Genomic DNA, 23765 nt, shown 5'->3' on the forward strand with positions numbered 1-23765 from the left:
ATAGGGATTAATAAATGACACACAACTCAAAAAGGAGATCCACGCCAATTTTTAGAAAAAGTAGCTTCTTTATAGTTTTATTTTAAGACCAAGATCTACATTCAAAGGAGAGTGCATTTTTCATAAAAAATACTTTTCACTTTAAAAATTGGACAAAGTGCAATATTCAGTTCAGCAATGTTAACCTATAGGAGGAAAACAAGAATTCAATGTTGTGGGTAAGTGCACGACTTACAAATCCAGCCATCGGGGTTTCAGGTCAATACAAGGCAAGGTTCAAGTTAGCACCAAGATTGCACCACCAGCAGCACTGGGGCAGGAAGGTTAAAGCGGTGTCGGTGGTCAGTCTTTGGGGGTTTAGGCAAGTCCTGTAGTGTCCACAGGGCATCACCAAACATACACACTTAGCGGCGCAGGGGCGGCCAGGTGCAAAGTGCCAACACAGCATCAGGCACCCAATACAAACTAATGGAGGAGATCGGTTTCAGAAAAAGTCTACACGCTCTGGCCTGGACACTGGATGATGAAAACCAACAGCTGCCCAGGTAAGTACCTATGCTTGGGGATGTAGGGACACCATTGGTCAAGCTCCTCCAGGCCCAGGGGTTTCATGTGTAGGGGTGTCCTTGGATATCTGCAAAAGGCTTACTGGAGCAGGTTGCAGTTAGGGGGATCCTCGTGCAGAGGCTGCAGGAGTTGACGTGGAGTCTGGCAGAGGTCAACCCATAATGGACTCTTGATCAGAATTGCTGGGGAATCTTTGCAGGACCGTTGGGTCACTGAGACTCAGGCTTTGGGCGTTGGGTGTAGAGGTGGGTCCAGTGGACAGTTTTGTGGTTCCTCAAGGCAAAGCTCTTGGAATTTAAGGATGGCTTCTTCATGACAGGTCCACTGTCCACAGGACTTCTTGATCTTTATTGAAGGCAGGAAGTCCTCCCAGGGTTTTGGAGGTTGCTAGGCCTGCAGGATAAGTTGACTTTTGTAGCTGGGGCGAAAGGCAACAGACAGGCCTGCAGGGGTGGAGCAGTGTTAGTCACTGGTCCTTCTTCTCTTTTGCTGTTGCAGCTAGTCAGTGTCCATGCTTCATAGGTCATCATGAATCTGACCTTCAGGGTCTGGTGGTGCAATCTAAATACTAGATTTAGGGGTGTTACGAGGGAGTGACAGGTAAGGACCAATGGGTCTCTTACCTAGGTTGTCTACACCCTCTATTATGGCACCCGCCTGTGGGAGGGGGCAGAGTTCCATCCCTGATTGGATAAGTCCTATCATTTTCAAGATAGTGGGCACTGAAAACTGTGCTTCACTTCATCTACAGCACCTGAGGGGTGGAGTTGGCAAAGGGGGCACACCTCCCATTCTCATTCAGGCTTCCCACTGTTCTTCTGCCAAAAGTGGGGGTTTGAACTGGGGGCTGCCATTTGCTGCTAGCAACAGAGTCTGGGTCGTATTACAATGGCAGCAAGGCCTTTGAAGATTCCCTCTTGCGCAGAGTGCCTGCCTGGGAAAGGAGGTCTGACACCTACGCCCAGTACAGGCTTTCTTTCTGTCCTCAAAGAGCAAGGGCTCTTACCCCATGGGTCCAGAAACACGTCTAGTGGTGGTAGGCCTCCTAAAGCCAGTCAGAGACCACAGCAGCATTGGTAGGTTTTGAGGGAGAACCTCTTAGGTGCCCTCGTATTATATGTTCTAATAAATCCAACACTGGTATCAGTGTGGGTTTATTAAGGGGAGTTTTCTGGTACCAAACACTCCTGGGTTCAGGGAAGCCATCATGGTGGTGGGGAGATTCAGTTTCAAGTTTCCAGCCCATGTACTCTCTGTGGCTTCGCTGGCATGTACAATATTAAGAAAAGACTTGTATATTGTAGGGACATATCTGCTCATGCAGATATGCCCACACTGAGATATAGTGCACCCGGCCTTAGGGCTCGTAAGGCCTGCTAGAGTGGTGACTTACCTATACCTTAGGCAGTGCTGCTTGACATGGCAAACAGTGTGCCATGTGGTAACTTTGTCATTTTTCTCTCCACAAGACATGCAGGCTGTAGTGGCTGTTTGCATGGCCTTGGTGAGGAGTCCCTAGGGGACCCTCTTTAGCAAGTAAAAAGAAACAATATTGTACATAGTTTGCTTCTATGATATCCTCCATTAAGAAATTGGAACATGCTTACTTTTCATCTAACAATATCGACCCCCTTAAGAATTTGGTACCGGAAAACTGGCTTTTAATAGGATATCTACAGAAGACGCTTCTGGAACTTTATTAAAAATTAATTACAAATTTAAGGTGGCCGTAATAGAGCTGGTAAACTGTTAGCAAATTATCTAAAGGTTAAATCTTAAAGGTCCAGAATTGTCAAGAGTACTGATGATTGTGGTATTAGGCGCTACAGGGATGAGGAAATATTAAACTGTTTTACAGATTTCTATAATACCTTATACACCCCTAAATCCTCTTCTTCTGAGAACGCCTTAGAATCTTATTGCGATTCATTACCGCCTCGCTCTTCTCCTCTTCCAGACTGTTCTATTTTGGAGGCTGACATTTCCCTTTCTGATATCAAATCCGCTTTATCTAAGTTATCCAATGATAAGGCTCCTGGCCCGGATGGACATACTGCTGAATTTTATTCCTGTTTCTCTCATTTTCTTTTGCCTCATCTTTCATCGTTATTTCAACACTTTGTTTCTTGCAATGAAGCTCGAGGTTCCTTTTTGGAAGCTATGTTTTGTTTAATTCCTAAAAAAGATAAAGGCCCTTCCCTTTGTGTTAATTATCGCCCCATTTCATTGATTAATTTAGACTGTAACATTTTTGGCAAGGTATTAGCCCTCTGTATTAACCAAGTTCTCCCAGAGTTGATTAGTCCTGAGCAGACAGGATTTGTCAAGGGGAGGACAATAGCTGATAATTTCAGAACTTTTCTTAATTTTATTCATTTAGCTTCTAAGAGTTCTTCCCCTATCACTGCCATAACCCTCGACTCAGAGAAAGCTTTTGATCGCGTTCATTGGCTCTTTTTGTTGCGTGCTCTCAAATGGCATGGTTTTGGACCTTCTATCTTATCTTTGATCAGTTTGCTATATTCTGAGTCTACTACCTCAGTTTTTGGTAACGGTTCTCAATCGTCTTATTTACTTTACAAAGGGGTACCCATCAAGGCTGTCCTCTTTCTCCTTTACTTTTTATTTTTTCCCTTGAACCCTTTTTACACTCTTTGCATCATTCATATTCTTTCCAAGGCTTTAAGCACAAGGCTATTGAAATAAATATATGGCTTATGCAGACGATATTATGTTATATATTTCAGATCCATCTATTTCTCTGCCCACATTCCCTGATCTTCTTTCTTCCTATGCTTCCTTATCCGGGTATGAACTACATTTCTTCAAATCAGAAGTAGTTCCATTAAATGAATAGTGTTTAAGAAGCATGTTTGAAGGGTTTGATCTTAAGTGGAACAGTAGTAGTATTACCTGTTTTGGGATTAAGTATTCCTCCTCTGTTGCAAAAACGATCCAGCTTAATTTAGATGAGGTTCTCTTAAAAGTGAATAATATGATAAGCAAATGGTCTTACCCTTTCCTGTCATGATGGGGTAGATTAGATTCAATCAAAATAACGTTGCTTGCCGTCATTAACTTATATTTGTCCATGTTACCAGTTAGACTTCCTTCGAAGTTTTTTAAAACCCTAAATGGGATTTTGAGTAATTTTCTTTGGAATGGATGGAAGGCCCGAATCTCTTTAGCCCTCTTATCTTCCCCTAAAGATCAAGTTGGTGTTCATTTCCTTAATTTTCGACATTATCATTCTGCCTTTTTAATTCGTCAAGTGCTACCATACTTATTTTCCTCTGAAGGGATTTCCAGTTCTGTTTGCCATAGATTGGAGGAATCACTAATTCACCCTTTTCCTTTTTCCTTGTTGGCTAGTATTATTACTCCACCTCGTTCCTTTAATTACCCACCAATCTCACATTTTATATCTACCTTTCACCCAGTTAAGTGTAAATCTCATTCTCCTTTATAACTATTTTTAGACTCACCTCTATGGCCTAACAAACTTATTAAATTATCAAACCTTACCATTTTTTGGAAACAATAGGACGCTAAAGGGATTTTCCTTCTTAAACATTTGATTAAAGATTCTTTTTTCCCACCCCACAAGAGGTACAGTTTAAGTTTGATGTACCAGCTTCCTCACTACTTAGATATGAGTCTTTGAGAGTGCTTTAAATTGATTGGTTCTCTCTCCTTTCTGGATCTACTCCGACTTCTTCGGACTCCTTGTTTGAATCCCTATCTACTTCTCCCTCCATTCGAGCCTTGCACATTCATAAATATCTCCATTTCTCTTCTCGTGATCGCCCCAAGACAAAAGTTGAACTTTTATGGGAATCTGACGTACCCTCTCCGTTCACACTTGGAATTCTATTTGGGACCGCATCCATCACACCTCCTGCAATGCTAGCACCACTCAAACACTTTGTTATTTTTATCAAAGATTGTTTTTTACTCCTTTATCCCTTTCTAGGTATAGCGTAAAGTTATCCCCGAACTGTTGGTCATGTCAACACAACCCTGGCTCGTTAATGCATTCCTTTTTTCATTGTCCCAACATTTCCCATTTTGGGACTAAAGTATATGAATCTATATCCTCCATCTGCTCTACCAATTTTCATTTTGATATATATTCTATTTTCCTTGGAAATAACTCTACATTATGGATTGGTTCCCACAAGATTGGTATCTTTGTGGGCTTATTCATTGCTATTGCCTTTCAGGTAATAACCTCTAATTGGAAAGAAGCTTTCAAGGTCCCTTACTCTACTTGGTGGAATCTTCTCTGTTATCATCACAGACTGGATAGAGCTTCTGTTAACACTTCTCAGCAAATGATTTGAAAGGAAGCCTTTTGGTCTCCACTAACCAATTATTTATGTTTGTCTGCACTCCGTAATAAGGCCTCTTCTTTTGTTTATCTACCACCCTGAATATTTTCTTTTCTTTCTTTTGGTTCATTAGCTTTTATCAGTCAAGGTTAGGTATTTCTCACACAAATTACATAATACTGTATTTTGGCATTATTTACATGTTATTTCATAAGGTTATCTCCCCATCTCTCCGTTTCTTTCCCTCCTTCTTCTTTCACCTATTTCTCCCCCTCTTTTCTTTCTTCCTTTTCTTTCTTCTTTTTCTCCTCTTTTCTTTTCTTTCTTTCTTTCTCTTGTCTTTTACCACTCATGAAAATTGTAAAAAGCTATTGTGTTAAATGCTAAAAACCCACTGCTACACACCAAATTCTGCATAGGGGAATTAAAATATTCATATAGAATATTTGAATTCCCCTATGCAGATTTTGGTGTGCAGCAGCTGGTTTTTAGCATTTAACCTTTTGGTTAAGGAGCAGAGAGGAGATGCTACTTTTGGTAAGAATATCACTTTTGTGGAGATGGAGACTGAGAGAAGGGTTTTAATCATTAAGAGTCAGTAATAACTGACAGCCTCCTTTCCCTTACTTTGGTAGGATTCGGGCAAACTCCTGTATATGGTACCTTTGTGGGTGTTGTCCCACACATTATTGAGAAGTACTTTGCTTCATTGATAATATTCAATTACAGTAAGTACCCTTGTATACATTTTTGCAGGGTGTGACCAATGGTCGCAGAAAGTGCTGTATTCCCCAAGCAATAATATCTTTGGGTATCTATTAGTGTACAGTGTTCGTGAAGATGTACATGGTGATGGTAGCTGAACAAGCTGTGGTGTTATGCACTAAATGTTTCTGTCTTATGCCCTATGCTCATATGGGCTGGATAACTACAGAGATATCACTAACTTATACATCCACATCTTTCAGTGGGACAAGATGGCACTTAGGTATTATAGCACACCTTTTTTAATATATTTATAAGTGTTGGTATATTGGTCCGATCAATGTCTGTATAAAATAAATAATGTTGTTAGGTCATGGGCTAGTAACCAACTGATTGTCTTACATTTTTGTCCAGGCTAACCCAGGGTGGTGAGAACCATTGATGTGATATCTGGTGGGTCCTCATGATGGTGGCTCCTATGTCTTTTTATGCCACCGAAACGCGTTGACCAAGTCCTTTTACAAGCCTGCTATTTAGTAGGAGCCCTGTATAGGGTCATAGAGACTAAAACATACTAAACATGGAAATTGGGATGACTATGTAGAGTTGTGGATGGGATATGGATGTAATGTATATGTGTGTATGAGTGGTATGTGTGGGTTTGTTCTCTACCTGGGTGTGAATAGATTATAATTGTGGAAAATACGTTTGTACTAGAGATCTTATGTAAACAATAGAAATATGTATGTTTGATAGATGTTGAAAAAGAACAAAGATAAATGAATAACAACATAAGTAAAAAAAAATAAGTTGAAGTAAATATGTTGTGATATGTCATTGATTTTTTGGTTTAATAGCCCATGGTGGAAATGTATTTTGAAATTGAAAGTAATATCATATAGGTCATGAGGGAGTATTCTTTGTACTGTTTGCAGGTTTAATATGGCACAGGGCTTTACAACATGATGCATCTCCCTAGATGTGTCACGTTGTAAATGTGTGGCAATGTGGAGCATGGTTTATGCCACCGCTGCGTCACAGAATTGATGCAACGGCGGTGTAAATGTGTTCCAAGGGGCTTTTAAATCTGCCCTCCCTACCTTGTAAACTGCCCACCTCCTTATCATAGTTTTCCTTTCGCTCGCTCTCCGGTCCACCGCGGGTTCATTCTTGTTTGTCTGGAGAGAGCGGGCAAGCTAATTTACATTCTCTCCCCTACTTCCAGTTGCGGCATTTCCGGTTGTGGCAGTCCGGGGTTGGCGGGATAGTTCTCTTCAGGCCTTCTATTTAAAGAACATGATCCTGTGGACGCACGCAGTGGGCGCGCGGCTGGCGCGCCAAAGGCAAACTCATCTGCGCCCGTCTGTGTCCACCCGTCACCAGGAGCCGGGACCCCTGCCCCTTGTAACAGCCACTCCTTACCGAGATACACTTATTCTATGGCAGAACTTAATCACATTAGCCTGCTGGCAAACATGGCAGGCAATTTAAAGGGATTTCACGTGAACGTTCTCTCTGCCAACTTGGTAGGACTGTTTTCTTGTATACACTGCCATTTCCAGAGTCTTCAAGAAAGATCAGGGGTGGGGTGTAGCATACCCTCATGTACCCTTTAGATGACTCAGAGCCTGAATTAATCACTTCTGTGAGTTCAGGTAGTCAGGCTTCTCATAGCTCCACCTAAAGTTGGAGAGCCTTTCTAATAAATGTAAGATCTTTGCCCAAGCATTCTACTGAAATATGGGATTTATTGAATTCCCAGTCCCCCGACGTAGTATTTCTAACAGAAACATGGTTTAAACCCTTTTCTGTTCCTGCTATTATGCTAGCACTCCCAGAGGTGCATTATATTTTGAATTTAAATAGAGATAGTAAAGTAAGTGGAGGTATTGCTATTGTCTATAAATCATCTCGGAATATTACTATAATGGATATGTTCTTGGATGATACGATAGAGATCTGTTTTTTTAAGATTGAAATTACACCCCAGGATTGCTGAAGAGGTGCCTTTGTATATTGCACCCTCAGGGCATCTTAATTAAGGAGTTTTCTTTAAAATTAATGAAAGGTATTGCTCCCCATGTCATCTCTTCTAAACAATTTATTTCATTAGGTGACTTTACTATACACAGTGAAAGTAGTGAGAATGTGGACGCCGTCCACTTCTTGGCAGATATGGCATCCCTAGGGTTGGAAATCATGAATTCAGGGCCTACCCATGCTGCAGGTTATGCTTTAGATCTTATTCTCACCAATGCACCTCACATACACTCCAACCCCCGTCCCGGTGATTTGGTTTAACCACTCATTGATCAACTTCCAGATTAATAGTACTCCACTGATTGGCACCCCAATCCCTCCCATGGGGAATACTAAGAGACAATGGCTTAAAGTTTCAGAAGACGCGTTCTCAAAGGAGTTTATACAGCCTACTTTTGATAAGCCCGGGGTAATTAATACAAAGGTTAACAAACTCCTTCAAGCTCTATTGGCAGCTATTGACATTTGGTCCCACTCAAGATGCAGCAGTCAAATCCCAAAGAAAGCATGCAGTCTGGTTCACTCCGGAAATATGTAGGGAGAAATCCAAGTGTAAAAATTGGAAATAATTTGGCGAAAAACTCTATAAGATTCTTAAATCATTTACGTCACCAATTGCCTGTGCCAATCCAATCCTGCCTCTCAAGTTTTATGTGATAACATCTCCAATATTTTTGAAGAAGAAATTGACAAAATCTCTGACACATTTCCTAGGGATTTCAGTACTTGAGATACCTTCATCCCATTTTCTACAGTTCCCAGAAAGAAAGACGCCGTCTTATCAGGCTTTCCACCCCTGCAGTTTTCTAAAGTAGAAGAGATGCTAAAAACGTCTAAGGGCCATATTATCAAGGAACGGTGTTAACATTTTCGACGGGAAACTGCAGCTAAAGCGGCAATAATGGGCTTGATAATATGCCCTTGTGAATTCCCATAGAATCCCATGTTCACACCAGAACCTGGGCTCCTATGGGAATTCACAAGGGCATATTATCGAGCCCATTATCGCCGCTTTAGTGGCAGTTTCCTGCCGCTAAAGCAGCGATAATATTATCGCCGTTCCTTGATAATATGGCCCTTAGTCAGGTTCCCGATTGATATTTTGCCAGCCAGAGTGTTTGCCCTAGTAACCAAGCATCTTGCCACTTCAATCTGCACCTTATTAAAACATTCCTTGAGTGAAGAGAAAGTGGTTCATGAATGGAAAGCTTCAAAAGTTCTTCCGATTCTTAAATAGGTCATTGCCCCTTCTACAGAGCTATATAACTATTGCCCCATTTCACTCCTTCTGCTCATGAGCAAACGTCTTGAAGGATATATCAACTCAAAGCTCATGGAACATATTTAATCCCAAGAATGTCTTGACTCCTCACAGTCTGGTTTTAGAACAAAATACTCTACCAAATCTACCCTTATAGATGTCCCGGACTTTATTAAACTTTCTCGAGATAATAACAAGGCAGTATCATTAGTGCTGCTGGGCTTGCCAACAGCCTTTGTTACGGTAGCCCACCATAAGCTACTGCAAAGACTCACCTTCAATGGTTTCCAAGCTTTTTAGAGCCGTGCACACACAAAGTTAGTTTTGGTCCCTTCTGCTCCTGTGCTAGATCCCTTACGAATGAGTTACAGCAGGGCTCGTTCCCATCTCTTCCACATTATTTAATATATATGTGGCCCCCTCTCGCAATTATCATTAGAGATTATTGTTTAGTTCTATTTTCATATGCAGACGATACACAACATCTTCTTTCGTTTGACAATAATTCGGTGGTGACAAAGCAGCTCTTTGCTGAAGGTATGCAAGCAATTTCTGACTGGATGACAAAGTATTTTCACCAGTTGAATGCCGATAAACTGAAGTACTTCTGTTCGGCAAAGCATACATTTTGTGGTCCCCCAATTGGTGGCCATCAGAATTAGGCCCCGCTCCCACCCCTACAACCAAGACAAAAAACCTGGGAGTTTATCTGGACTACTCCTTATCTGTTAAAGATCAAGTTGCAACCATGTCAGGCACCTGCTTTTATATGCTGAAGCTTCTATGGAGAGTGTTCCATCTTCCCCCCCTATCACTATGCAAGACCCTGATCCTAACTCTGGTAGTCAGTCAACTCGGCTAATGCACTTTTGGCAACTGCAAACGATACTGTGCTAAATAGGTTGCAAGTGGTCCAGAACACGGCAGCACACCTGGCTCTCAATATGTCTCCTGGAACTGCATCTCTACCACTATTCAGATACTTTCATTGGCTCCCCATTCCTGAAAGAATCAAGTTTAAAATCTGCTGTTTGTTCCATTAAACAATAAATGATAGGGGCCCTAGGTATCTGGTGGAAAAACCAGGTCATTACCTACCAAGCAGAACTCTGCACTTTGGAGAGAAGGCACTGCTAGTCGTCCCTCGGTTTAACAGACTACACACCGGTAGCAACACTTACGCCTGCTTGGCCCCTCGATACTGAAACTCGCTTCCAGTCCCCTTATGTAAGTGCCTAAATTTTCTCAAGTTCAGGAAACGTCTGAAAACTGCACTTTTTAGCAACTTTTCACCTGCTCCCACCTCTGTTCCTCCATCGATAGCGCAGAGATACCCCTCCAGGGATTATTCCTGCGCTCTACAAATCCTTCATTCATTCATTCATTTTGAGGATAAGGCAGCTGTACTTCGATATTGCTTTAAAAATTTAAAAAGGGTTTTGTTTTGTTTCTGATCTTCTTTTGTCTTTTTTGTCCTCGGCAGTATACATGTTTTCATGCTTGTGTATAAATGGATTCACAAATATTTATTGTCCCAAATTAATTGCATAAAGGGCCAATGTGTAATCTGAAATGGATGTAATATTCATTAATACTTGAAGGGGGATGCATTGTGAATGTTTTTGTAGCTGTAGTCTATCTTCTTTTTCATAGTCTGCAGCAGCCGCGGTCGGTAGTATGAGTACCTGCAGGGTGGTGATGTGGGGAGGGTGAGGGGCAGGATGGGGGGTAGTAATGTATGGATTATGGAGCTTTACAGCTAAGTAAATGTACAAATAAATAAAACGAATTTCGTTGAGCGCACTGCGTCGCATTTGGGGATGCAGTCCACGCAACGAAATTCGTTTTATTTCTTTGTATGTTTACTCAGCTGTAAAGCTCCGTAATCCATACATTACTTACCCCCACCCTGCCCCTCTCCCTCCCCATGTCACCGCCCTGCAGGTACTCCTACTACCGACCGAGGCTGGTCCGCAGTCAAGAAAACTCAGGAAGGAAGGACTGGTACGAGTAATGTTTGAATACGGAGTAATTGAGATTAATTGTGAGCAACACAGTCATCACCAATCACAGCTATCTGCTTGTGCTGGACAAGGCCAAAGTCAAAGGTTCAGGCCAATCAAAATGGAGCGCAAGTCGGATAAAGTCCCAGATTAGTCCCGCTGAAGTGTTACCTTCTCATGTTTTGTGCCAAGAATCCCATTCACATTGGAGAGGGTCGCAGGGAGCAAGGAGAGCATCATGGGCATCATGGGCAGTTGTCGAAGTGGCACGAAAAGCATGTCGGGCTTTGTGGATGGGTGGACCGGAGCTTCATGGTGGCGGTCCCATGTTGGCAGTCGATGCTTGCTGTATGAAGAAATGAACTGGCGAAAGCTCATTCTTAAATTTCAGTGAGAGCAGTGCAAGTCTGGTGCAAATGAGCCTGTTCACCATCCCAAAAGGTGAATTTCACGAGCTTGGGAGAGGCACCATTTGGAGGTCAGCAGCTTGCTGCAGCTGAGTCCAGGAGGTGGCTGGGGAGCCTTTTATGTCCCTGAGGCTCAGATTGTGCGGCCTGCAGGCTAACCCTTTGAGTCACCCTGGGGTCCTGAGTTTAAGATGAAGTTAAAACTCCAGTTCTTCTTCCCCCAGCAGAAGGAAAGTAAGCAGCAGGTCAGCACAGCAGGGCAGCAGTTCCTTTATGGCAGCAGTCCAGCAGAGTCACAGTCCTTGTAGCAGCCCAGCAGCTCTTCTTCCTGGCAGAGTATTCATGGGTCCAGATTTGTACTGAAGAGTTGGTGTCTGAGGTCCAGTATTTATACCCAGTTGTGCTTTTGAGGAGGTTTACTGCCTTCCCTGTCCTGGCTCCAGACTAACTACAGGGGGAATGCAACCCTTTGTGTGGAGGCAGGACACATCCTATTCAAGTGTTAGTGTGGCTGTGCCCAGCTCTTCACTCCCATCCTACTAGTGAACGCCCATCCAGACACAGTTAAGTTTTCTATTGTGTGTGGCTGTCTAGGGTGAATACACAAAGCTACACCCAGTCGGGAGACAGGCAACAGGCACTAAATGATTAAGGAAAGAAAATGCCAACTTTATAAAAATGGCATATTCAAAATTCTAATCTAAAATCCGATTTTACCATAAGGTAGGATTTTAAATTAGTATTTCAGAAACACCAAACATGACCTGGTTATCTCTTTCCATTTGGAAATTACGTGTAAAATGCAATTAGGCAACGCCAATGTTATCACATGAGGGGGGATAGACCTTGCAGAAGTGAAAAACTAATGTAAGAGTTTTTCGTTACCAGGACATGTAAAACTTAAGACTACATTCCCTACTTTTTTAAAACACTGCACCCTGTCCTCTGGGCTGGCCATGGCCTACCTTAGAGGTTACTTATGTGTAGAAAACTGAAGGTTTGGGCCTGGAAGAATCTTTATTTTCCCAGGTCGAAATGCAATTTAAACTGCACAGCTCTGCAACGGCAGGCCTGTGACAATATTTAGAGGGCTATTCAAATGGGTGAAATAAGCAATGCTGCTGTCCCATTAGTAGCTTTTCATTTACAGGACATGGGCGCATATAGACCCACTTTACTAAGGAGTTATTAGCAAATTAAATATGCTAGTTTGGTATAAGCCAATATTACCATGTTTAGAGGACACAACACATGCACTTTAGCTCTGGTTGACAGTTGTAAAGTGCTTCTAGTCCTATGGCCAGCAGAATTGAGGACATAAATAATGGAGGAGAAAGGCAAAAGGTTGGGGTGACACCAACGTAAGACTGATGGGTTTAACAAGATCATTTCAGAGGTACATTTTCTTTAGCTTGTAATCCACACTAAACCTGAGACATATATCAAACAAAACAAAAAATTATGAAAAAACACTACTCCACATAATTGGGGTGTTGTGAACCCACACACTCCTGGGACCCAATGCCAATGCACTTGTTGCACTAATGATACCTGTGGTCCCTAGTAGCAGGTTGTCCCTCTGCCTCTTTTACCACTTCCCCACCATGGTGAGCCATTACTTTAATCTTGAAACAAGTTCTGTCCAGATCAGGAAAACATTAGCTCCCACTCGTTGCCCCTCACCTTTGCAGCAAGGTTGCCCTGGGCCCTTATGACGGTGAGGAAAATTACTCCCCATGGTCATTTTGTAAAGTGGGACAGTCATAACTATGATGCAGTGGTCCCCTCATGCACCTAGGCCCCAGTGCCCCTATAACTGTTTCACTAAAAACAGCTGCTTAATTGTAAAGTGGGCAGTCTCCTCTGTACACTGCACAGCGAGGATGCACGGGGCCCAAATGCAAGCAAGGAAGGAAATAATGTCACTCTCTCTTGGCTGCCTCTCTTCCTAGTTATCAAGCCTCTGTCTCTGCTCAAGCCTCCAGTCTTGAATCTTGGTTGACAGTAGCCAGTGACAAGGTTGCCCCCGTGAGGAAAATAAAAATTAAACGTCCCCATGACGCCCAACGCTGGTTCACTGAACAATTAAAGAGGGACAAATTGGCCATCCGTCAGGCAGAGCACCGTTGGAGACGTCTTTGCACCCCCGAAGAGAAATCCGTCTATGTTACCTTGTTAAAACAATATAAAAATTCCATTCTTCAGGCTAAAACATTATACTTCTCACAAAAGATCACGGACTCGGCCTCTCGGGCTAAAGACATCTTCTCCATTGTTAACGAACTCACGCTGCCCGATCGGGTGATCATTCAATCCAGTCCCTCCCAGACATTAATTGACTCACTCAATTCCTATTTTATTAGTAAAATAGCCACTATAAAAAATAACATCCCCACCCCTTTCTCCTCTGCTATCCCAGTTCTGCCAAGCAAGAACTTATTCTCGCTAGATGTCTACCCTCCGATCTCCAAGACAGAATTTGAGACTCTCTTGAACAAAGTTAGCTCGGGCTCGCCTCACGATTGCTGCCCCCCTCAGATTCTTAAGGAGGCTTTTCTTGCTTGTCCGGTCCCTCCGCTCGCCTTGCTTAACAATTCCTTAGCAACTGGCATAGTCCCAGACTCGTTCAAATGTGCTGTAGTGGTCCCTATTCTAAAAAAAACAATGCTGATCCTTTAATTCTAAGTAATTTCCGCCCTATCTCGTTACTCCCGTATCTCGGGAAGATTTTGGAGGCACATGTCACTCAATGCCTCAGCTCATTTATTGAAAGATCTCAGTTTCTTGACCCTCAGCAGGCTGGCTTCAGGCCGGCCCATTCCACCGAGGCTGTCATTATGGCGGTGATGGATGAGCTTAGAAAGGGCGCTGACAACAACATCTTCCAGGCTCTGGTGTTACTGGATTTATCGGCGGCCTTTGACACGGTCGATCATGAACTTCTGATCGACCGTGTCAATAACGCTGATGTCCATGGTCTAGCTCTGGAGTGGGTCAGATCCTTTCTGCATCATCGCTCCCAGGCGGTTCACCTTTCCTCTTTTGTGGCATCTCGCTTCAACCTGACCTGCGGAGTCCCTCAGGGCTCTACGCTATCACCCCTCATGTTCAATCTCTACATGCACCTCTTGATAACCTCCCTTTGTAATAGCCAGGTCTCCGTTTTTAACTACGCCGACGACCTTCAGCTGGTTTTCAAACTTGATTCCACCTCAGCGTCCCGCACTAACTTCCAATCCACCATGCTGTTCATCAGAGATTGGATGTATCATAGCCAGTTGAAACTCAATCCTGACAAGACTGAGCTTGTTTTAACTGGAGGGCATGCCAACCCCTGGAACACTAGCTTTTGGCCTTCCCCTTTGGGTCCCTCCCCACCCAGCGGACTCGGTGAAGAGTCTTGGCGTTATCATTTGCAAAGACTTATCTATGAAACCTCAGATTATTGCTGTTACCTCTTCCTGCTTCTTTCATCTTCGCAGAATTCGCAAAATCTGTAGGTTCCTAACCAGGGAGGCTCTTATCCTTGTCATCATGGCCTTAATCGTCTCTCGTATTGATTATGCCAACGCCCTTTATGTTGGTCTTCCTGCCTACCAACTCCACCGTCTGCAGTTGGTGGAAAATCAGGCTGCCAGGCTTGTCTTCCACCAGCCTAGACATCAACATGTCTCTCCACTTCTGAGGAGCCTTCATTGGCTCCCGGTGGCCAAACGCTGTATTTTCAAATTGGGTTGTGCAATCTTTAAGGCCCTCTTTGATCTGGGCCCTGCCTTCATTGCCTCCAGAATTCACCGCTATGTCCCCGCTCGGGCCCTTCGTTCTTCTCACCATAACCTGCTTGTTATCCCCTCATATAAACAAAAAAAACATGGTGGCCTTAGTTTTTCTTTCCTGGCTCCCAAGCTATGGAATTCACTCCCGAGCGAACTTAGATTCTGCCCCAGCTACCTCCCTTTCAGGACACTTCTTAAAACCTTTCTGTTCCGGCAAGCCTACGAGTAATCACACGTCCATCAATCATCCCTTCGTCTAGCGCCATGAAACCGCCTGGTGTCCGTGCGCTCAATAAATGCTTTTAACATAACATAACATAACATAGAAACACAGGCACCATTGTGGTTTATTTGGCCCCTGTATCATTGCATCTGCAGTACCAATGATACTTGCAGCCCTGAGAAACACACTTTATTCTCTGCCCACTCCATAAGTGCATAATTCATGCTGTTGTGTATCGAATGAACTTTGCACTAGCATCAGCTTTAAAGAGGTACGTTGCTACACTTGAGTTTTTTGTTCTTCTTCAATCCTTTTCATTGTGGCAGCTGTAGTACATTTAACCTCATGCAGTCCTGGTCAAAAGAATTTCAAGACCCTGTCTGGAATGATGATTGAGATCGATAATAACAAAGGCATGTATGTTTCTTGGGCTGTTCCTCTGAACCTGGTCTGATAATGCACGCTCCAAACTGGCTTGAATTTCGCCCCTGTCCCACTGAAAGAGATATAGTGACACCTAGGGCCTGCTTTACTGAAGGGTGGTAATGTAGAACCTCTAAAATGTAGTGGTAGCCTTACTTTTTCTGTATGTGTAAGTCCTCTGCGTGTGACTGTTTGAGATGCCTATTCTGGCACTCCCTACACTTCTCTGAGATAAAAACTAAAATGTGTTGCATGCTATTCCGCTTAAAGAGAAGGATATAGTAAAACATAAGTTCCATTTTTCCCTGTGTGTTGGCAAGGGTAATCTTGAAGCTTTGCCTTAGAGCCTAAAATGACCTTGGCAAGTCATCGTCCGTATCCCATGGTATGGTTTTGCTGGGTTCTTCTGGCTTACCATCCATCTATTTCAGTAATGTGTTGATTGTCATTTCTTTGTTTACCACCATTTCCTGAGAACCATGTAGTTGTTATGTTATGGGCACTAGAGTGCTACTTCTACTATACTTTACTCAAAGCACTAATGGACCTTCAGAACCTGCTCGAATCTCTTGCTACACTCCCGTCTGTGGCATACGCTCTACACCACATCACTGAATTTCTCTCCTTTAGTTCCCTTCTCTTGTGTCTGTGTTTACATCTGCACTTTGAGCATGTCTTGAATACTTTCCTTCACCTTCTGTACCATGAGCTCATTTATCCGTAGTGACCTTTCACAAGTACCCACTTAAAATATGCTTACCAATGTGTCACGAATAGTTTTTTCCTTAGTGCCATTGCGCCCTTATTGTGTAAGCTTTTAGATAAGCAAATTCTCATACTTCTTTCACCTCTTCTTAGATGTGTTTTGCATGTGAAACAATTAATGGATATGATGAACTTTGATCTGTATCATTCTATGATTCTAATGCATTTTATTATCATACAGTACACTGAATACTGGTATCATCTATTAGATCGCAGATTTTGCTCTTTAGTATATAGGGGTGCATTATAAATGTGGGTAGTTTGCACCTGCATATAATCCTTTATTGTGTTAACAGTAGGCCAGTAGAAAGTGAACTGTATTAACGTGAAAAGTGAAGTGTTAGGGATCATTTCAATGTAAAAATCACAAAATTAACGTTGCAACTACAAGTGGCTAAACAAAAACATTAACATGCAGAATGTGTCCATGTAGCTTACGAGTATTCACACAATTGATGTGCTCATGTCATGTGTTAACTTAGTTGTGCTCAGTAATAATGGTCATTTTATATGTATAATTTCATGAGGCTGTGTGCCATTCCCTAGGTTGACCTATCTCCATAGGCCTGAATTGTATTTTTCCTCTGGAAGCTCTCGCATTAGATTTACTAGAGAAATTCATATGCATGTTGAATTTGTTCTTTCTTACGTTTCTGTTGCAGGTAGAGAAATTCATCCTTGTTAGCTAGAATAATGTCTTTGTTTTAGGAGTTAGGCTTTGGGAGGAGAGGATACATTGAACGGCAATACTGATAATAAAGGACTGTTGTACTTTCTCATTCATCGGAGTGAACTTGGGAATCAAGGTGATCTAGCGAAGGCATGGGAGCATTGGTGCCGTGTGGAAAGTTACCTTGCTTGCTTGGATGGTGTGATGGCGCAGTACTTCTTGGGACATCACTTGTAAGTTCATGTATTGAAGTTAGGAACAGCGCCTGGAGGGACTTCTGCCTTCCTTTGAGTGAGAGAGCATCTTTGAACGAGCGAAGTAGCTTCATGCTACCTGGCCCATTCAACGTGAGAGGGCTTCTTAGAAAGCCTTCGCATGCTGACACCTTTTACTGATCTTGCCTTGGGAAATGCTAAGTAGGCATGTCATGTCAGTGGTAGTGTAGGGACAGAGCAAATCTTTATACCTATGAACCTCCAATGAAGGGAATTTTGACGTTGGTGCCATCATTTTCTGTATCCTGATTCTGGAGCTTGTTATTCTGTGTATGTTACATTGTCTTAACTTCACCTGTAGGTTTGGCTTTGTATTAGTTCCAATGTATTTCTACACCCTCATCTTGAGGTGTTTGTATGTCCAACTGTTCTTGGATTTGTAATAAACTAACTAAACTTAATTGGGAGTCTGTGATTCTTCGTAGTCATCATTTATTGGGGCTGTAATGAATGGTTGGCTAATAATTTTCCTCCCCTCCACACTTCTATGCTCCGAAAAAGAGACATCTGCCTGTGGTTCCAGAGCAAATCTAGAAAGTGGAACCCTGCTCCATATAGGCACCCCTAACCTCCCTGTGGCAGAGGGCTTGCTCGTGGGGGGCACTTGACATTTATTTTAAAACTTACCTGCTTCCTCTGCTGACTGCAAGCAGCCCTGCTCCTTCTCAGTCCCGCTGACTACAAGCGGTGGACGCCTATCTCTTTTTAAAAAACCCTTCCCAACCCGCCCTGCTGGCTCCGCCCAACCTCGTCATCAGCCTATTTAAACGTCCCCCATGCGTCAGCGCAGCGGACGAGCGCAGCGGGCGCGACGGAGGCGCGCCGGAGTTGCACCAGGGTTAAGCCCGTCTGCGCCCGTCCGCGGCCGGACGGGCCCAGGGGCCAGGGACGCTGCCTCTGCCATCTCTTATTCCCGCTCCACTCTAATGAGTCTACAAACCATTGCTTGCCCTCTACCTCCCGAGACCTGGACCAGGATCTCCTTATTGGGGATCCCAGGTCACTCTTCCCCTTTGCTGGGGCCGTCGTCATCTTCCACCCTTCCTGTCCCTGCCGAGTCGCAGCTCCGGGTATTATACCTCAACACTCGCTCCATGGTCAGGCATCAAGCCGATATTTTCCATCTTCTTATGACAGAGAAGCCAGATGTCCTTTTACTATCTGAGACCTGGCTCACTGACGACTCCCTCCACGACATCCTTGCTGCACTACCTCCTGACTACTTTCTGCTGAATACCAACCGACCTGGAGGCCGCTCCGGTGGAGGGGTGGCAGCGGTAATACGGAAGAATCTTAAGATCATTGCCTCTGCCAATATGACCCTCCCCGATGTGGATAACCTGGTCCTCTGTCTTGGGACCGAGGTAGGCGCTGTCACCCTTATGGTACTTTACCGTCCCCCCCACCCCATGCCTTCCTTCCCCTCCTCCTTTATTGAACAGTTAACCAATCTTGCCTCCTCTTCCCCCCGTACTATCATTGTCGGGGATTTCAATTACTGGTTCCAGAATGAGGATGCCGGCCCCCATGCCACCGAACTGTTCGAGGCCCTCTCGAGCTTGGATTTTACACAACTAGTCAGGTCTGCCACTCATAGCGGTGGCCATATCCTTGACCACATCTGGGCTCACGGGGTCAAGTCCTCCTGCCCATTCATAACACCTCGTGTGTGGTCCGATCACTTCTTAATTTACACCACCTTTTCGGCCGTTGGCCAGATCAGGACCCCACTGCAGGAGGGCGGTACCGCACGCAAGTGGAGAGCCGCCGACTCCTCCAAACTCTTATCTCATCTCTCTCTCACCCGTCCCTTGTTCCCCACAGACTCAAGCACTGACGAGCTTCAGGGGCAAGTTTCTGACTGGCTCACTATAGCCAGCGATACTTTCGCACCTTTAACCAAGTTTCCCCGATCCCGACACTGTCATTCCCATAAATGGTTTACCCCTCACCTTAAGACTTTGCAGTTAGAACTCCGCCGACTCGAGCGCAGGTGGAGGAGAGACTACTGCTTACCTAGCAGAAGTGCATATGTGACTGCGCGGAACGAGTATAAAACAGCCATTTCCACCGCCAAAAAAGCTTATGCCTCAGACAAAATTTTATCTGCCCCCTGCAAGTCTAAGGAGATTTTTAAAATCCTCAACGAATTTACCTCCGATCCTAGGACACTTACGACTCAGGCCCCCACACAAGAATCATGTAACGCGCTGAGCACTTTCTTTGTCCAAAAAATTGCCTCGATCAAAGATACCATTCCGACTACCCCCCCTGGCGCCGGCCCCGCTTCTCCCCCCCATAATGCTCTTTCTTTTACACTTTTCCCTCCCTTAGACCCTACCGCTTTGGCCACACTGGCCACCCGCGTTAAATCTGGATCCCCAGACGACTGTTGTCCCCCCACCATATTACGAAATATCTGCCACTCTTTACCTGATTGTATCCTTCCCCTGCTGAATTCTTCTCTGTCGTCCGGTACGGTACCCCGCTCCTTCAAGGAGGCCGTGTTGGTGCCTCTACTGAAGAAGCCTGGGGCTGATCCCGCCGTCCCGGCGAATTACCGCCCCATCTCTCTCCTGCCTTTTTTCTCCAAAATTTTGGAAGCCCATGTCACCACCTGCCTCTCACAGTTTATTGAGAACTCCACCTTTCTTGAGACTAACCAGGCCGGCTTCAGACCCGGCCACTCTACGGAGACTGTCATCTTGGCTGTGCTGGATGCCCTGAGAGACGGTGCTGACAAGGGTACCCCCCAGGCCCTGGTTTTATTAGATCTGTCGGCTGCCTTCGACACGGTGGACCACAACATCCTTCTCCACCGTGTCGAGCAAGCTGGCATCCAGGGCCTGGCGTTGGCATGGGTCAAATCCTTCCTGACCGGGAGGTCTCAGACCCTTAGCCTGGGCACTTTTAGAGCTCCTCGGGAGCACTTGCCCTGCGGGATCCCTCAGGGCTCCTCTCTGTCCCCCCTTCTTTTCAATCTTTATCTTCGACCCCTTCTCTTTTCCTTGAGGCAGTGGGACGTCACCGTTTTCAATTACGCGGACGACCTGCAACTCATCTTCCCTCTTGATTCCCCCTCTGCTATTCCCAACTTTCAGGCAGTTATGTCCCACATCCTATCGTGGATGTGCCAAAATCAGCTTAAGCTGAATCCCGGAAAGACGGAGCTTCTTCTCCCTGGCAAGAGCTCTACCCACTGGGGTCCGCATTTTTGGCCGGCAGAACTTGGCCTTCCCCCCACCCCTGTGGCCTCGGTAAAAAGCCTAGGGATCACTATTGACTCCGGTCTCTCCCTCGGGCCCCAGGTGGGGACAGTTGTCTCCTCCTGCATGTTCCAGCTGCGCAGGATCAGGAAGGTGGCTTATCTCCTCACTCCTGAAGCTCTCCTGCAAGTAATCATGGCCCTTGTCCTCTCCCGCTTAGATTTTTCGAATGCTATCTATCATGGTCTGCCCAAAACATCTCTCTGCAGACTACAATTCGTTCAGAATCAAGCGGCGAGATTGGCCTTTGGGATTCCGAAATGGCAATCCGCCAAACCCCTCCTTCTAAAACTGCACTGGCTCCCCATCATCTCGAGGGCAGCCTTTAAGATCGGCTGCCTCACCTTTAAATCCTTATCTGGTTCCTGTCCTGTTTTTTTGAATTCTCTCATCAGGACCTACAGCCCCTCTCGGAACCTGAGATCCTCTCATCTGCACCTCTTACTCACTCCCCCTGTCAAACTCTGCAGATCCGGAGGCCGGAGATTTGCATTTCTGGCCCCCAAACTCTGGAATTCCTTCCCCCTCTCTCTTAAAACCTCCAATTCCCTTACCCTCTTCCGTAAATCCCTAAAAACTTGGCTCTTCCCTCAATCTGGCTAAACCCTCCCAGTCCCCCAGTTGTCTGCCAGCGCCAGGAAACCCATGGTGTCAGCGCGCTTTATAAATTCCCCTTACAATATTGTGTGTGGCTGTCTAGGGGGAATGCACAAAGCTTCACCCAGTCAGGAGACCAAAGACAGGCTACAGGCACTAAATCATTAAGGTAAGAAAATGCCAACTTTCTAAAAGTAGCATTTTCAGAATTGTAACTTAAAATCCGATTTTACCATAAATAAGGATTTTAAATTAGGATTCCAGAAACACCAAACAGGACCTGGTTATCTCATCCCATTTGGAAATTACATTTATAAAATGCAATAAGGCAACTCCAATGTTATCACATGACAGAGATATGCCTTGCAGAAATGAGAAACAAATGAAAGAGTTTTTCACTGACAGGACATGTAAAACTTAAAAGTACATGCGTTACTTTTTAAATACACAGCACTCTGTCCTCTGGGCTGGCCATGGCCTACCTTAGAGATGACTTATGTGTATAAAAACGGAAGGTTTGGGCCTGGCAGAAGTTTATTTGGCCAGGCTGAAATGGCACAGCTCTGCAACGGCAGGCCTGTGACAATATTTAGAGGGCTATTTAAATGGGTGGCACAAGCAATGCTGCTGGCAATACTAGTAGCATTTCCTTTATAGCCCCACTTTACTAAGACGTTATAAGGAAATGAAAGATGACAGTTTGGTATAAGCTAATATTACCATGTTTAGAGGTCAGAACACATGCACTTTAGCACTGGTTGACAGTGGTAAAGTGGTCAGAGTGCTGTAGCCAGCAGAAATGAGGAAAGAAAAAATGGAGGAGGAAGGAAAAAAGTTGGGATGAAGACCACCATACGACTGATGGGTCTAAGAAGATCATTTCAGGGTACTTTTTTTTTACCTTATAATTCATACTAAACGTGAGACTTATTAAAGTGTAAATACATCAAACAAAACAAAAAATGTTCAAAAAACCCTACTCTACATAATTGGGGGTGTTTTGAGCCCTCACACTCCTGGGACCCAATGCAACTGCTGCACTGATGGTACTTGTGGTCATTAGTAGCAGGTTGTCCCTCTACCTCCTTCACCACTTCGCTACCATGGCGAGCCATCACTTAATCTTGAAACAGACTCTGTGCTGATTGGGAAAACATTAGCTCTCACTTTTTGCCCCTCCTCTTTGCAGCAAGGGTGCCCGAGGCCCTAATGATGGCGAGGAAAATGAGTTCCCATCGTCATTTTTTAAAGTAAGACAGTCATACCTATGATGCAGTGGTCCCATCATGCACGTAAGTCCCAGTGCCCATGTAACTGTTTCACTAATGACAGCTGCTTACTTGCAAAGTGGGCAGTCTCCTTTGTACACAGCACAGCAAGGATGCACTGGGCCCTAATGTAAGCAGGGAAGGATAGAAAAACAGGCATAATTGTGGTTTATTAGGCCCCAGTGTCATTGCATCTGCAGCACCAATGATACTTGCAGCCCTGGGAAACAAACTTTAATTCTCTGCCCACTCCATAAGTGCACAATGGAAGCTGGCGAGTATCGAATGAACTTTGCATCTAGCATCAGCTTTAAAGAGATACGTTGCCACACTTGAAGTTTATTGTTCTTCTACAATACTTTTCATTACAGTAGCAGAAGTACATTTAACCTCATGCAGTTCTTGTCTGAAGACTTTCAAGACCCAGTCTGGAGTGATGATTGAGATCGATAAAAACAAAGGCAGGTATGTTCCTTGGCTATTCCTCTGAACCTGGTCTGAAAATTAATGCTCCAAACTGGCTTAACTTTCACCCCTGGCCCACTGAAAAAGATATAGTGATACCTAGGGACTGCTTTACTGAAGGGTGCTAATGTAGAACCTCTAAAATGTAGTGGTATCCTTACTTAACACAATGTTTAAGGTTCTCTGTGGGATTGCTATAGCATTATCCATTACTGTGCTACAGTAAAAACACTGTAACTTGCTTTGGCACCAATTGTGCATTAGGAATGCTATTTAGATAGGAAATTATATTACCCCTGAATTACAGATGGTTAGAAATTTTCAGACATTTCCGTAGTAGGCGCGTACTCATCTTATTGTCACTTTTTATCCATCCCTTATAAGATAATGGAGGCCCTAGAATTCTATCTTAAAGGTATTTCCCATCCATTGAAATGGTTACATCCATGTTTTCCCTTTATAGGTTTTCTTTGAATTACTGAGAAAGTCAAACATTTTCTTTACATTTTCTAAGAGCTGGACGATAGCATCTTTAAATGTTTAAACATGTGACTGTTTGAGATGCTGATTCTTGCACTCCCTACACTTCTCTGAGATAAAAACTAAAACGTGTTGCATGCTGCTCAGCTTAGAGACAAGGATATAGTAAAAGATGAGTTCCATTTTTCCCTGTGTGACTTCTCGGCAGGGGTAATCTTGAAGTTTTGCCACAGTGCCTAAAAT

The sequence above is a fragment of the Lissotriton helveticus genome, chromosome 4_1 (assembly GCF_964261635.1).
Source record: "Lissotriton helveticus chromosome 4_1, aLisHel1.1, whole genome shotgun sequence".
Lineage (NCBI taxonomy): Eukaryota > Metazoa > Chordata > Amphibia > Caudata > Salamandridae > Lissotriton > Lissotriton helveticus.